The sequence below is a fragment of the Acipenser ruthenus genome, chromosome 1 (genome assembly GCF_902713425.1).
Source record: "Acipenser ruthenus chromosome 1, fAciRut3.2 maternal haplotype, whole genome shotgun sequence".
Classification (NCBI taxonomy): Eukaryota; Metazoa; Chordata; class Actinopteri; order Acipenseriformes; family Acipenseridae; genus Acipenser; species Acipenser ruthenus.
The window spans coordinates 51,589,916-51,605,933 of NC_081189.1; the positions used below are offsets into that span (position 1 = coordinate 51,589,916).

Here is a 16,018-nt window from a genome sequence, read left to right on the forward strand (position 1 = left end):
TTTTAATCAGTCCTACCTCTCATAATGCATTATGCAAGAGACAGGTTCATAGTATACAATATCATATTTTTGTTTTTTTCTACCCTTTTAATCTAATTGGGAATCATACTTTCAGTCGTTAATAAACACTAGTTGAAATGTCAGCTCTTGATTGAGGAGCCACTGTTATTTATGTTTGTTCACTCCCTGCTGTTCTTTATCTTTAATCAAAATTACTGTTTTATATCTGTAGACTAGTGAAATCAAATAGCTCCCTGCACAGATTTGATAAAAAAAATCTGCAATTAATACATTTTCATTACAATACATTGTGTTTGGTTTATGCCATTTATATTCTCTATGTAAAGACAAAAAAGAAAACACTCAGAGCAACCAATCAAATGACAGATTACAACCATTGTATTATACATGTCCTGTTTATATTGAACCATTATACTGTAAACTGTTAATAGTGGCGTAATTCTTTCAAATATGTATTTCATCCAATGCTTAAGAGCTGAAGCTAATGGTAGGGATGCACAATCCCAATTATTGATATCTATAATCTGCAGATACCAATTCCAGTGCTGTTTAAAAGTGTTTTTAAGTGTTTTAAATCCTTCCTACAAATTATACAAAAGTAAAAGGATTTGAGCAGCTTGAAAGTTTATTTTTGCTTTAAATGCAACACAAGCACTGTGATGGTACTCCCCGCCCCTGTGTGTATTTTATGTTTTGTGTGCATATGTATTATTTTGTTGAATTATTTAAAATGTAGTGTTTTGTGTATTTAAAACACACTGTTTTATTGTTAGTATTATTTACAGCCTGGATGTGGTTAAAATGCTCCATCCAGATAAAATTGTGAGAATGCATGGTTAACAGCAAGTGGTTATTGACAAACTGGCTGTTGACCACGCATATGAGAAAACCTGTGCCGAATGTGGTCTGGGGATAAACTAGTAAATTGATAGCCAGTTAATCCCTCAGCCACAATATAAAAACAAGCAGGTTTGGCTGAACAGGGAGTTCAGAGGCGGAACGAGAGACATGAGAGACAAGAGAGTCGAGAGTGTTAGAAAACAATTGCTACCCGTGCTGGTTTACACCAGCATGATACTTGTTTTTGTTTCGTGTTTGTTTTTGTTTTTGGCCACTGTGCCGTTTTGTTTTGTTTAAACCTTTTATTTTTCAGTAAATATGTGCACCAGGTATTCATTCATTTCCTGGCCTGACATCACTCCACAAAGCCAGCCTGTTCACAAGCACACAAAAATAAAAACATTTTATGTTTTGTCAGAATGGTAAGTCAATAAGTTTTAGAAATGTAACAAAACATCTGTAAATGAAACGTTTACTGTTCAAAATGTAACAAAATAAACAAAAAATATGTTTAGTTTAGTTGAATTTGGCCTTTTATATTATATTAAACATGGTACAATTATTGTACTAGTTCATAAGATTACTAAATCTGTCTTTGTGTAGTATTTGGAATGTGCTTGCTATATCCCGTTAAGTGGCTCACTGGTGTGAATCTTTGTGATGGGTTACTGTGAACAGAATGGCTGGTGGGGTGACGTTAGACCAGGAAGACACAGGCAAGGTACTACAGGTACTACGGGTTAAGGCACAAATGCGCTCTTATTTATTAAATAATAATACAAACAAACAAAAAACTTTTACAAAAACAAAAAGGCACAGTGATCAAACAAAACACTGACCAAACAAGTATTGTGCTGGTTTAAAACCAGAACACGTAGCAATTGTCTTTTTAGTTTCTTTGTTCTTACTTTCTCTCTTTCTCAATCTTCCGTTCCTCCTTTACTCCATAACCAACCCCGGTCAGCAAAAGCTTCTGGTTTTTACAGTGGTCGAGGGATTAACCGGCTATCAGTTACCTCGATTATCCTTTGACCACATTCTGCACAGGATTTTTAATATGCATGGTTGACAGCCAATTTGTCAATACATTATTAGCTGCCGACCACGCATTCTCACGGGATGTAGTGTGGCGGAGATGAGAAGCAAACATTGTCCTTCCCAAACTACATTAAACTATAAAAATAAACACAAGTAAATTTCAATAATGGGTCAGTCTCCAATTATTTGTACCAAAAGTGGAAACACATGGTCAAAAAAAACAGCATTTCTTGTATGTATTTCTTTAGTTATCCAATGTCTAGGGTGTCAGTTTATATAATTATAAATTTTCATTTGACATACAGTTTTATTAAATGACCATCCTACTATTCGTATGTAACATAGACACCAAAAAAGGGGTGCTTTTTATATTTTTTCAAAGACTTTTATTGATTGCTTACTTAAATTTAGCAAAATATAATATAAATAATGTCTAACATCCTCAGACATGTAATGCATGTAACTGTGTTGACCTCAATTGACATTGTGTTATTTCAGTAAAGTCTAACTGGAAATTATACATTTTTTAGACTTCAAAAGAGATTATTCTAACATTTTCTAAATGTAAGTTTATTGTATTATTATTTATCTGCCGTGAAAGGGGTATTTTTATTTTAAATAGGCGTGTAACATGGACACTATGGTGTCCATGTTACATGCGTATTTCTGATGTTTATAATATTATGTTAACCATATAAACAAATGTTCAATGTTTACATGGTTAACATACTATTATAAAGGGCATTTAAGAAAATAATAAGCTATATGCTTAATTTAAGTGTTCATATGTATGTATTAAGAACATAAGAACATAAGAAATTTGACAAACGAGAGGCATTCAGCCCATCTTGCTCGTTTGGTTGTTAGTAGCTTATTGATCCCAGAATCTCATCAAGCAGCTTCTTGAAGGATCCCAGGGTGTCAGCTTCAACAACATTAATAGGGAGTTGGTTCCAGACCCTCACAATTCTCTGTGTAAAAAAGTGCCTCCTATTTTCTGTTCTGAATGCCCCTTTATCTAATCTCCATTTGTGACCCCTGGTCCTTGTTTCTTTTTTCAGGTCAAAAAAGTCCCCTGGGTCGACATTGTCTATACCTTTTAGGATTTTGAATGTTTGAATCAGATCGCCGCGTAGTCTTCTTTGTTCAAGACTGAATAGATTCAATTATTTTAGCCTGTCTGCATACGACATGACTTTTAAACCCGGGATAATTCTGGTTGCTCTTCTTTGCACTCATTCTTGAGCAGCAATATCCTTTTTGTAATGAGGTGACCAGAACTGAGCACAAGATTCTAGGTGAGGTCTTACTAATGCAATGTAAAGTTTTAACATTACTTCCCTTGATTTAAATTCAACACTTCTCACAATATATCTGAGCATCTTGTTTGCCTTTTTTATAGCTTCCCCACATTGATGAAGACATTTCTGAGACAACATAAACTCCTAGGTCTTTTTCATAGTTCCCTTCTTCAATTTCACTATCTCCCATATGATATTTATAGTGCACATTTTTATTGCCTGCATGCAATACTTTACACTTTTCTCTATTAAATTTCATTTGCCATGTGTCTGCCCAATTCTGAATGCTGTCTAGATCATTTTGACTGACCTTTGCTGCTGCAATAGTGTTTGCCACTCCTCCTATTTTTGTGTCATCTGCAAATTTAACGAGTTTGCTTACTATACCAGAATCTAAATCATTAATGTAGATTAGGACTAGCACAGGACCTAATACTGATCCCTGTGGTACACCACTGGTTACCTCGCTCCATTTTGAGGTTTCTCCTCTAATCAGTACTTTCTGTTTTCTACATGTTAACCACTCCCTAATCCATGTGCATGCATTTCCTTGAATCCCTACTGCGTTCAGTTTGAGAATTAATCTTTTATGCGAGACTTTGTCAAAAGCTTTCTGGAAATCTAAATAAACCATGTTGTATGCTTTACAATTATCCATTGTCAATGTTGCATCCTCAAAAAAGTCAAGCAGGTTAGTTAGACACAATCTCCCTTTCCTAAAACTATGCTGACTGTCTCCCAGGATATTGTTACCATACAGGTAATTTTCAATTTTAGATCTTATTATAGTTCCATAAGTTTACATATAATAGAAGTCAGGCTTATTGGTCTGTAGTTACCTGGTTCGGTTTTGTCTCCCTTTTTGTGGATCGGTATTAAGTTTGCAATTTTCCAGTCTGTTGGTACAACCCCTGTGTCAAGAGACTGTTACATGATCTTGGTTAGCGGTTGGTAAATAACTTCTTTCATTTCTTTGAGTACTATTGGGAGGATCTCATCTGGCCCCGGGGATTTGTTTATTTTAAGAGCTCCTAGTCCCTTTAACACTTCTGCCTCTGTTATGCTAAAGTTATTTAAAATTGGATAGGAACAGGTCGACATGTGGGGCATGTTGTCCGTGTCCTCCTTTGTAAAAACCTATGAAAAGTAATCATTTAATATATTTGCTATTTTTTTTCTTCATCTATGATTTTGCCATTTGTGTCTCTTAGACATTTAACCTCTTTGAATGTTCTCTTGCTGTTATAATATTGGAAAAACATTTTGGAATTGGTTTTAGCCCCCTTAGCAATATTGATTTCTATCTCTCTCCTGGCCTTTCTAACTTCCTTTTTGACTTGTGTTTGCAGTCCCAAGTACTCTTTCTGTGTACTTTGTTTTTGGTCCCTTTTAAACGCTCTGAAAAGTGCCTTTTTTCGCTGAATATTTTCTTTAATCGATCTATTCAACCATTTTGGCCATTTTGTTTTAGATTTAGATTTGTCTACTTTTGGGATGTAATTGTTTTGCGCCTCTAGTACTATATTTTTAAAAAAACAGCCATCCTTTTTCTGTGGATGTTTTCTCTATTTTACTCCAATCTACTTCCGTTAGTCTCTGTTTCATACCTTCATAGTTTGCTTTTCTAAAATTGTAAACCTTAGCTTTAGTCATTACTTTTTGGGTTTTAAAAATCACTTCAAATGAGACCATGTTGAGGTCTGAGTTTCCCAATGGCTGTATGTCTGACCTCTGTCTTCGTTATTTGAAAAGACTAAATCAAGGCATGCCTCCCCTCTAGTCGGTGCCTTGACAAATTCCGTTAGGAAGCAGTCATTTGTCATTTCCACCATTTCTATTTCGTCCGTCGTGCTCCCTACCGGGTTTTCCCATTTTATATGGGGGAAGTTGAAATCCCCCATTAGTATGGCTTCTCCTTTGCTAACAAATTTCTAATGTCATTGTAAAACAGATTATTTTTGCTTAGCGTCTGAATTTGGCGGTCTACAGCATGCTCCTATTATTATGCCCTTTGAATTTTTGTCCATTATTCTGACCCATATTGATTCTGCATTGTTTTCTTCGTCCAGATTTTATCACCTGGGCTTCAAGACTATTTCTTATGTATAACGCTACCCCTCTGCCTCTTCTGTCCTGCCTGTCTTTCCTATACAGTGTGTACCCACTAATATTATATTCGTCACCATCACTCTCAGACAACCATGTTTCTGTAACACCTATCACATCGTAGTCACTTGTTAGTGCAGTAGCTTCAAGTTCTAACATTTTGTTTCTGAGACTTCTAGCATTTAGATAAATAAGTTGTTGCCCTTGATATGGTCTCCATTCTATTTTTTTTTGTTTTCTCCCCCTTCCTTTCTAGTTTAAATGCTTCTGAACCTCCTCAAGGATCCTTTCTCTGAGTAGATTTGTTTAAGTGCAGTCCGTCCCGCCTGTATAGATAGTCTGCTGTACGGACGTAGCATATCCTGATATTGACACCAACAGCGAGTACTTATTTCAAATGTTCTATTTTGTGTAAGAATACATTATATGTAGTGAGAACTCATACACGAATATATTATAAATCAATTTAAATAATTACTGCATTCTGGATGCACAGATGTTAATATTTAGCAAATAGATTACAATTTTCTTTTAGTGTAATTATTAACACCATATGTTAAGTTTGAAACCCGGTATTCGATTGTATGTATTTCTAACATGCAATAAAAAAACAGAACTTCATTGCCATATTTTAAAAGCATATCTTATTAATTTTCAGTAAAACAACACATTACAAACATATATAACAATCACATCACAAATACCAAAATATACATCAAGTTACAATGACGCACTTATGTTTGTTGTCTGTATATAAGTTCCAAAGCACATAGAATCATTTTTAATAAAATATATTTTTAATAATAAAGATATACTTGATCCGATGTTATAGTGCCTGTTGGTACAAAGTACTGGAGAATGACCCTAATAGCAATAGTAATAATAATGATAAATACCCAAATAATACAAACACAGGGGCAGGGTGTCCCTCAGGAGGCAACTGCAGGAGCGGACCCTCGCCAGGCGACGGCAGGAGCTCCTCGTCTCCCTCTGGTGGTGGAGGCAGGAGCTGAGGGTAATCCCCCTCTGGCGGTGGAGGCAGGAACAGCAGATAGTCTCCCTCTTGCGGTGGAGGCTGGTGTGGCTCTCCCTATTGCGCTTGAGACAGCAGGGCTCCCCCTTGGGCGCTGGACACTCGGGCTCTCCCCTCTTAGGTGCTGGATGCATTTTGAGAATTCCAAATGTTCGCTCAATTACAGTATTAGCACATTTAAAGGTACGGTCATACCTCTGTTCGGCAGGGGTCGTGGGTTGAGCAGCAGTGTCAGTAGCCACCGCTTTAGTGGATACCTGTTGTCACCTATCAACCAGCCTCTCAGTCACCCCGCTGAAATGCAGCTGCCACCTGCAAATTAGCGAGGATAAACGAGTCATGAGTGGAGCCAGGATGGTTTGCATGCACATTTGTGATGTAGTTGTTGGCATCACACGCTTCTTGCACATTAACAGAATAGATCCCCTTATGATTTATGCAGAGGTGCCTATTCTGTGTTGGTGCGCGTAGCTGCCCATGTGTGCAATCGATGGCTCAGAGGACACCAGGAAACCCATACCTCCAAAGAAAACCCTGCTTTGTATTTTGTTGCAGCTCGTGAGAGACAGGGAAATGGATGAATTCTCCTGCCCGCTTTACTAAATCTGCAGGTACACCTCACACTGAACAGCTGACTGGCTCATGTCTGCAGTATACTGTAAATCCATAAATATTTGTGTTTATTATGCGTTTTTTGCATATGAAAAAAAAAACCACAAACATTTTTGGCACTAACAATACATACTTCGTATATTGCAATAGGTAGCCAGCATTTCTGGAGCAAAATAGGTTTTATGAGTGTGATAGAGCAAATATTTTGGTCGCAAATATTTATTGCTTTACAGTAACCCACAGTACGTTGGAATGAGCCAGTGGCACAAAATGTTAGTGCTACAGGCAAACAGTGTGCTCTCTGCATGTCTCCTTCCAGGTCAGTCTGAAGCAGTTGGCAGATGTCAGTAATTGTTTGTGTGTTGAGGCAAAATTGCTGCATACATTGTGTGTTAGACAGGCTCAGAAAAGACAGATGACATCTAAATATTTGGGGACGTCTCCTCCTCCTCCGCCTCTCTCTTTGTCTGGCCACATAGAAATTCAGTGCAAACTCCATATTTATTTCTCTTTTTTTCTCTCTCACGCTTTTCTTCCTTGGTAGTTTCAGTAGTATTTATAGTTGTCCATGTAATTTGCACACAGTTTATACCTGGTTTTCACATGTCAATTGAAATGCAAATGCTAATACTCTTGCTGGTTTGCTAAATCACTACATTTTTTCAAGTGCTATAAATTTTAAAGAAGAGGCTGACCCATGGGTTTATCAACTGTAATACAACTCATGTCATTTATATGTTGAAATGTCCATGTGGCTTAGCATATATTGGACAAACCAAAATAAATCATAAGATTAGAATAGCAGAGCAGGGGCTCCTGAGTGGCGCATCCAGTAAAGGCGCTCCACGTGGAGTGCAGGATGCGCTCTATAGTCTGGACGTTGCGAGTTCGAGTCCAGGCTACTTTGCCGACCGAGGACGGGAGCTTCCAGGGGATGGCTCTCAATTGGCTGAGCGCCGCCCGGGGGGAGGGAGAGCTAGGTCGGCCACGGTGTCCTCGGCTCACCGCGCACCAGCGACCCTTGTAGTCTGGCCGGGCGCCTGCGGGCTTGTCTGTAAGCTGCGTTTGTCCTCCGATGCTGTAGTTCTGAGGTGGCTGCATGGCGGGCTGCAGAGTGAAAAAAAACGGTCCTCGAGTCCTGGGTGCTGTTGGAAGGGGATCTGCCTGGACTGCAGCATGACTGGTGGGGTCTCACAGGACAAGAACTGTTGGGGCTGTTGTTGTTTATTCCGGACAAGCTCTTTTTCATTCCTTTGACACGGTGTTCCAGTCTTCCAACACCCAATGCTCGAGCATTCTCAACTCCCTCTGAAGCATGTTGAAAACCATGATGCGGCGCGGGATCGAGGAGCTGTCACCAACTCTTTCCCTGGACTTGGCCGCACTGATGGACTTTGGACAGGAGAACTCTGTACATTGTCCTGTGGTTGACTTGTTGCCTCATCATCCCTTTGTTCTTCTCTTCTAGGTGTGACAGAGGGGTGCTGGGTGTTGGGTATTGGGTGTTGGGTGTTGGGTGTTGGGTCTCCCCCCCTCCCCCCCCGGCAAACAAAACAAATAACCACAATTTTGGCTGTGCATTTTTGTTTGTTTGTTTACTATATAACATAATTGCAGCATCAATGAAACGTGTACATTGGACTCATTATTCATTATTCATTATTTATTATTAATTGTTGTTGTTTTAGTGGTTTTGCAATAACCCATCGCACACGCTTTTACTATGTATTAATTAAACAAAATAGACAATTAGCTTTTGAGAATGTTTTTTAATGAATCGTCTCAGTTTACAACCAATTCATCAAGAAATAAATAAAAAAACATGCTGAATACATATACAATTATTTAATATGGTGAGTGATTGAAATATATAAGCCAGTTACACCATTCCAATAGGGCCTTTTATTTAGCCAGCACAAAATTTTAAGTAACAATCCTTTTAAAAAAAAATCCACTGGTTGGAAAAACATGACACAGTTTAAATAACATTTCATGAGGCAGGAGCCAGGCTTGCGTAAAGGGGCTTACTAGAATAAAGACTAAGTGCTTGTGACTTTAGCAGCAGAATAGGGGTTTCCCCTTGACTACTCGGAGAACCACCCTCGCTGAGGTGAGGCCAAACCGATTGACCTCCAAGGCTGGGAAGCGAGGAACTTACCCCAAGGGGAAACTAAGGAAGGATAGAGGATGAACCAAGGTCTCCCTGGCTTGCTGAGATGTCTAATCGAGAGAGGTCAGACTCGGCTGATGCTCCAAGGCCGCAAGGAGAGCCTCGCGATTTTTGCAGGGAGAATAAAAGCACGGGAAAAGAGAATAAAGAAATAAACACATAAAGATGGCCAGGGGTCTCCCCCCAGCTGTAAGAGCCACCTTCGATAAGCTGAGTCAATGACTAGCTTGAAAGTTGTGAGCAAGATTTGCTCTCCAAAGGGGGAGACTGGCACGGGTGCAAATGAATAGATTTATGCAGGAGAATGGAAAACAAAATGTAGTTAAAGCCGGCGAAAAAGTTGCATAATTAGAGGGAAAGAGGAACGGCTTTTATTAATAATATGTAGATTGATTATCACAAAGGAATAAGAGCCCCAAAGACAGGCTGCAATGACAACAGGGAATACCTCAAGTAAGGCTGTGGATTTAAGCTGAGGAGGAAGATTTTTGATTTCTGGAAGCCAGACATCTGAGAACCATTGATTAAGAAAAATTCCACCAAAACCGATAGAAGCATCCGTATGGAGTGAGAGGTCAAGGGGGGCAGAAATGGAGTCTTCGTAAAACAGAGAAAGGCCATTCCAGTGCTGTAAGAGAGAGGACCTCATCCTAACATCCCTCAGGGGCATTCAGAACAGAAAATAGGAGGCACTTTTTTACACAGAGAATTGTAAGGGTCTGGAACCAACTCCCCAGTAATGTTGTTGAAGCTGACACCCTGGGATCCTTCAAGAAGCTGCTTGATGAGATTCTGGGATCAATAAGCTACTAACAACCAAACGAGCAAGATGGGCTGAATGGCCTCCTCTCGTTTGTAAACCTTCTTATGTTCTTATGTTCTTATCCTAATTCAGCTGTAATATTAATGTGAGAGATTTTTAGCTGTTGCAGAGAGAGCGAGAAGACAAGAAATACATTTCTTACCTTGAGGAATGATGCAACTTGCAAAATTGAAATGTCCCAGGATGAAAGAAGGTACCGTTTAGAAATGGAATGGTTGATCTCAAAGGATTGGATGAGAGAGCGAATGTGTTCTAGTTTATCGGGAGGCAGTCAGGATTCAAATCAAATAGTATCCAAAGTTATTCCTAGGAACTCAAGAGAGTGAACTGGACCGATGATTTTCTCCTCTGAGAGGGGGACCTGAGTTCTAAGACTGCTTCAGCTGGAGGGGCTGATGGAGGAGATAAGGAGAAAGTCGTCCAATAAGTGCAGCAGAAAGGGGATGTAATATTGAGTAGAATCCAGCAGAGGGCTTCAGAGAGTGAATCAAAGATCTTAGGGCTGCTGTGGCATCCAAAAGTTATTTTTAGCGATACCAAAAAGATGACAGAGAGAAGGGAGTATAGGCATGACTTTGAAGGCGTCGGAAATGTCTGCTTTAGCTAACCAGGAACCCCATCCAGATATTTTGATGGAATGGTATAGATACTGGCAGATTCACCTAAAAAATAATGGCAAGATGATCAGAAATAGTAAGATCTAGGGTTATAAAGTTCTTAACAGCTAAATCACGAGAAATTACCAACTCTAAAGTATGGCCACTATAATGCATAGGACCTTTAACATGCAGGATATAATCTAAGGAATCCAGTAGCCTCAAAAATTCCAAGGAGTTAGAATCAGAATCAGTGTCAACATAAAGGTTAAAATCACCCAATAAAATAATCCTATCATATTTGACTGTCAATATAGATAGCAGATCCCGAAATTCAGTCAGAAATAGTGGGTTTGACTTAGGCGGTCGATAAATAATTACAATACAAAAAAGTCATGTTTAATGTCATGGTTAAAACTTCAAAAGATGAATAACCTTCAACAATTTCCTGTTTGATTCTAAGTTCACTATGAAAAACAGTAGCAAGTCCATCTCCCTGCCCAGTAGGGCGAGCTTTCTGGGAAAAAGAGTGGTTAAATGGAGAAGCCTCAATGAGGGAAAGATTGTCATTCGGTCCAAGCCAAGTTTCAGTTAAAGAGAGAATATCAATAATAACAATATAATAATAATAATAATAATAATAATAATAATAATAATAATAATAATAATAATATCTTTATATAGTGCCTTTCATAGTGGACCGCCATCACAAAGTGCTTTACAGAGGTAGGCTGTGAACTGTGCATTATATAAAGAGTCACTTACAATAGGACATTGATTTAACATCTCATCCGCAGGATGGAGCACAAGGAGGTTAAGTGACTTGCTCACAGTCACACAGTGAGTCAGTCAGTGGCAGAAGTAGGATTTGAACCAGTGATCTTCTGGTTACAAGCCCTGGACTTTAACCACTGGACCACACTGCCTCCTATATGTTGTAATCCTGAATAAAATCACAAATTAACAGAGCTTTATTAGAAAATTGGTCCAATCATAAGGATGTGATTGAGCAGGGGTAGTAGGAATTTGACGAAGGTTACTGAGCATACACCTCTGTGTTTACTCAGCAGGTAGCGAGAATGGCAGGATACTTGAACCTGAATTTTACATGCCTCTTCAGATTCCCTCCCCTCCCAGGTTCCTAGTACATTGCTAGGTGATGTTCAATGTTGTCAGCTAGCCTGCTTGCCCCTGACTTATTTCAGTCCATCTTTCCTATAATATCTATTTATTTTCCTAAAGCAATCCCAGTTGTTCATGAATCCCAGCCCTTCTTGCACACACCAACCAGCCAGCCAAGTATTTAAGGCCCAGAACAGATATTTAGGTTCTCTGGTTCGGGTTTTATTTCTGAGCGCAATATGTACACAACGAGGGATGAAATGCATTTTATTTCATGGCAAAGCAACGTGTAAAAGGGCCTAAATAATTATTAGTATAATTTTAACCGAGGCCCGTGCCTCGGGTACCTCATAGCTGGCTACAGCCTTGCTATAGCTGTAGCTATTACAGAATTAAACAAATATTTTATAGTACACGGGACATTTTAATGTTTTGACCACCCTTTTATCTTTTAAAATACTAATTCTATTGAAAGACTATTTAAAGATTTAAAGAAACACTGTCAAAAACTATAGTGGCATCATGTGCCACGATAATAAAATATACATGTTTCCAAATGCCTTAGTAGGATCACCATGGGCCACTTGATTACTAGATTTGTTTAATATATGCCACATACATATTTTGTCTTTCCCAATCAATTGTTTTTAAGAAAATGTCTTTTTGTTGTCTTTACCAGAAAGTTTGTATTGCAACTTAGCTGGATGTACTGGTATAGAACACTAACTTATAGGAGGCTATGTGGTTCAGTGGTTAAAGAAAAGGGCTTGTAACCAGAAGGTCCCCGGTTCAAATCCCGACTCAGCCACCGACTCATTGTGTGACCCTGAGCAAGTCACTTAACCTCCTTGTGCTCCGTCTTTCGGGTGCGACGTAATTGTAAGTGACTCTGCAGCTGTTCATAGTTCACACACCCGAGTCTCTGTAAGTCGCCTTGGATAAAGGCGTCTGCTAAATAAACAAATAATAATAATAACTAACTGACAGACCTTGACTGTAGGGCCTGCACACAAAATCTCATACCCCATGTGAATCTGCTTTAATTGCTACAAAAGAACAGCAAGGACAGGATACTGTGGCATTTACACTAGTATTAGGGCACTACGATGTATTCAGCATTTCCAGAATAAACCCATAATCTATTTCCAAGCATATGTAGCTTTATAAATGTGACATGATTATTTATTATTTTCCCTCTTGGTACCGCTGTTATTTTTTCTTTCACTCTGCCAGATACAGTCTCTGGTTTCTGGTTGGCTGCACTCACTGCCTCGCTACTGTACCCCAGGGAATTGCCCTGTTATTACCACAATTACAATCTGTACACATTTCATTAATTAATATCTCTCTGCACAAGCTTTCTCTAAAAGATTGCACAGCTGGAGGCCCATTTCTTTTCCTCAGCTTAAAAACTTTGACAGGTTAGAAAAGCCATTGTGACTAAATAACAGGTGTTGTAAAGACAAAGTGTTTTGTATTCAAATGAGAATCCATGCTTAATGACTAAGTTTATTGCAGATAAGATTACTGACCTTCCAGGTAGCTGGGTTTTTTATACTGGCCTAATAGGTCCTGTGTGGTCTATATCTGTGGTGAGTAATGCTGATGTATTCTTTAATTTACTGTTCTTATTGCTGTGAGTATGACGGTGATGGTGAAGAAAATGGTTCCACATTAACAGCCAATAGGATCTAGCACTTTAAAGGTCAAGTACATTGTATCATTAATAACAAGAAAGCATTTTATTTAAATTCCGAAATACCTCTCCAAAAGCATTATATCTCTTCATTGCTCGGTGGAAATATAGTGGCTTTGACCTGAAGCTTGTGTTCAGAATGAATGATCCAACAAATGAGGGCAAATGACTTAGTAAGATTAGAATGGGCTATAAAGGCCTTTCGTTTATAAGTTGAATGTTCTGTAAACAATGACGTTGTTTTGTCTTTGCAGTTTCTAACAGTTTTAGTCTGTAATTGCAGCACCAAAACATTTTATCTGATTGAAGGCTGCTTGTGAAAGGCATGGTTAGTGGTGCATTACATGATCAGTTGTAATTTGCATTAAATTCATTATTTTATTTGCCTTGTATCTCAAAATTTACATTTAAAATAGAAATAAGTATGCAATATCAGGAAGTAGTACAAATTACAAAATAACAGTAAATAATTATAATAATAATAATATAAAAAAATAATAACAATAAAAAATCTAAACTCTAAAAATCCTACAATTGAAGAAAACAGGAAATTAATAAGAATGATAAAACACAAGTTTTAAAAAATAAGCAAATAAAATAGATACAAATAATTATATTTGTTAAAAAAGTTAAACTATAAAAGTAATTCTTTAATCTTGATTTAAAAATATCGACCGACTAATGGAAAAGGTAAATCTGGGGGCAGTAAAACTAAATGCACTTTCTCCTGTCCTTTTCAATTTTACCTTTAGGATGGACAAAAAGCTAGCGTTAGCTGACCTTAAAGAGCACAAAAGTTTATATGGGGACAGAATCTCTCTTAGGTAATCTGGTGCTAAGTCATTTAGTGCTTTATGGGCAGGATTTTCAAAAGTTTGTAAGTGATAACTCAAGTGTTAATCAACAAACCATTATGTAGCATTGATTTTGGTATTTTCAAGAGGTCGTTATGCCTTGGTTTAAATCCTTTTAAATAGGTTTCAGTTTGTTAAAATTTAGGAAGAATCCTCTTTTTTATCTGAAGTTACAAGTGGTGTCTTGCAGGGTTCTGTTCTTGGTCCAATTTTGTTTTCCTTATAGATGCTATGTTTGGATGACATTGTCTGTACACATGTGGTCAATTTTCATTGTTATGCTGATGATACTGACTACCTCTCTTGCTGACATTAAGCAATGGATGTCTAAAAACATTTCATTTTAAACTGATTAAACAGAGATGATGCTCTTGAGATCACAGAATCAACTTAATCTTATGTATCCATCTGATTTTACATTAGGTAGTCTCTCCTCTGAGTTGAAGGCTGAAAACAGAAATGTGTGTCATTTTTGATCCAGATCTTTCATTTGAGCAACACATTAGGAATTTATCTAAATTCTCTTTTTTTCATTGAAGAAATATTGCTAAACTAAGATGTTTTCTTTCACTGCAGGATGCTGAGACTGATGCATGCCTTTATAACATCTCAGATTTAATATTGCAATGCTCTTTTACTGGTATTTCAAGGTGTTTTATCTTAATTGCAGCTTGTGCAAAATGCTGCTGTGAGAGTTTTAACTAGAACAAAGAAGCAAGAGCACATTGCCCCTGTGTTAGCAGCCTTACATTGGCTTTCTGTATGGTTCAGGATTGATTTTAAGGTCCTGCTTTTAATTTATAAATCGCAATTAATGTTGCGATTAAAATGTTTTATCTCAGTTAATCTTGGCTTTAATTACATATTTAAATGATACAATTACATCTCATTAGTTTGTTTGTTTTATTACTGATGCTATTATTATTATTATTATTATTATTATTATTATTATTATTATTATTATTATTATTATTATTATTATTACCTATAAGGCCTTACATCGTCTTGGACCTTCTTATCTTCAAGATCTGCTGACCCCATATGTCCCTGGTCGTTCCCTGAGCTCGGAAAATGCTAATCTTCTGACAGTTCCTAAAATTCATTTGAACTCTGTCTGAGCCGGGGCATTTAGTTATAACGCCCCTGGTCTTTGGAACTTGCTTCTGATTCATATCAGGAATGTTAGCACAATTTAATCTTTTAAACCCTGTTTGAAAATGTTGTTTTGGTCTGTTTATTTGTAGCTGGATTATATATTACACAGGCTTTTTTATATTTCTTTGGTAAAGTGCCCTGGAATTCTTGCATGAAGAGCACTATATAAGTGAAATTTGTATTATTATTATTATTATTATTATTATTATTATTATTATTATTATTATTATTATTATTATTATCCAAAAAACACAGCATAAAAGAACAAATGAAAAGAAAAACGTGTTATCCTATTTCTGGATTAATATTGTTGCCCCTTTATAGTTTTATATTTATTTACTCACAATTATACAGAAAAATTCCAGCATTTGCTGTTAAATTGTTTGAACCAACTGCTAAATCACAATGTAGTCAGTTTATTACTCACCTTAATGCATTTCAAATTATACTGCATTATTCAAATTATATTTTCTTATCAGTTTCATTTAATATATATATATGTAGCATTGTTTATAATAATAATTATTTTATAAAAAAAATTATAGTAGTCATTAGACAGATCATAGACATTGCTCTCTGTTTTCATTTTGTTGTGCTGGCTTGCTGGCATATTATAGAACACTTTGTTTGAAAGTTGAGACAGGGTGAGGA

At 37.3% G+C, this 16,018-nt stretch overlaps 1 protein-coding gene across 1 annotated transcript in view; it reads left to right on the forward strand.

Moving 5' to 3' along the window:
- stpg2 (sperm-tail PG-rich repeat containing 2) overlaps positions 1–16,018 on the forward strand; it is a 288,221-nt gene that overhangs the window by 242,245 nt on the left and 29,958 nt on the right. The window lies entirely within an intron of this gene.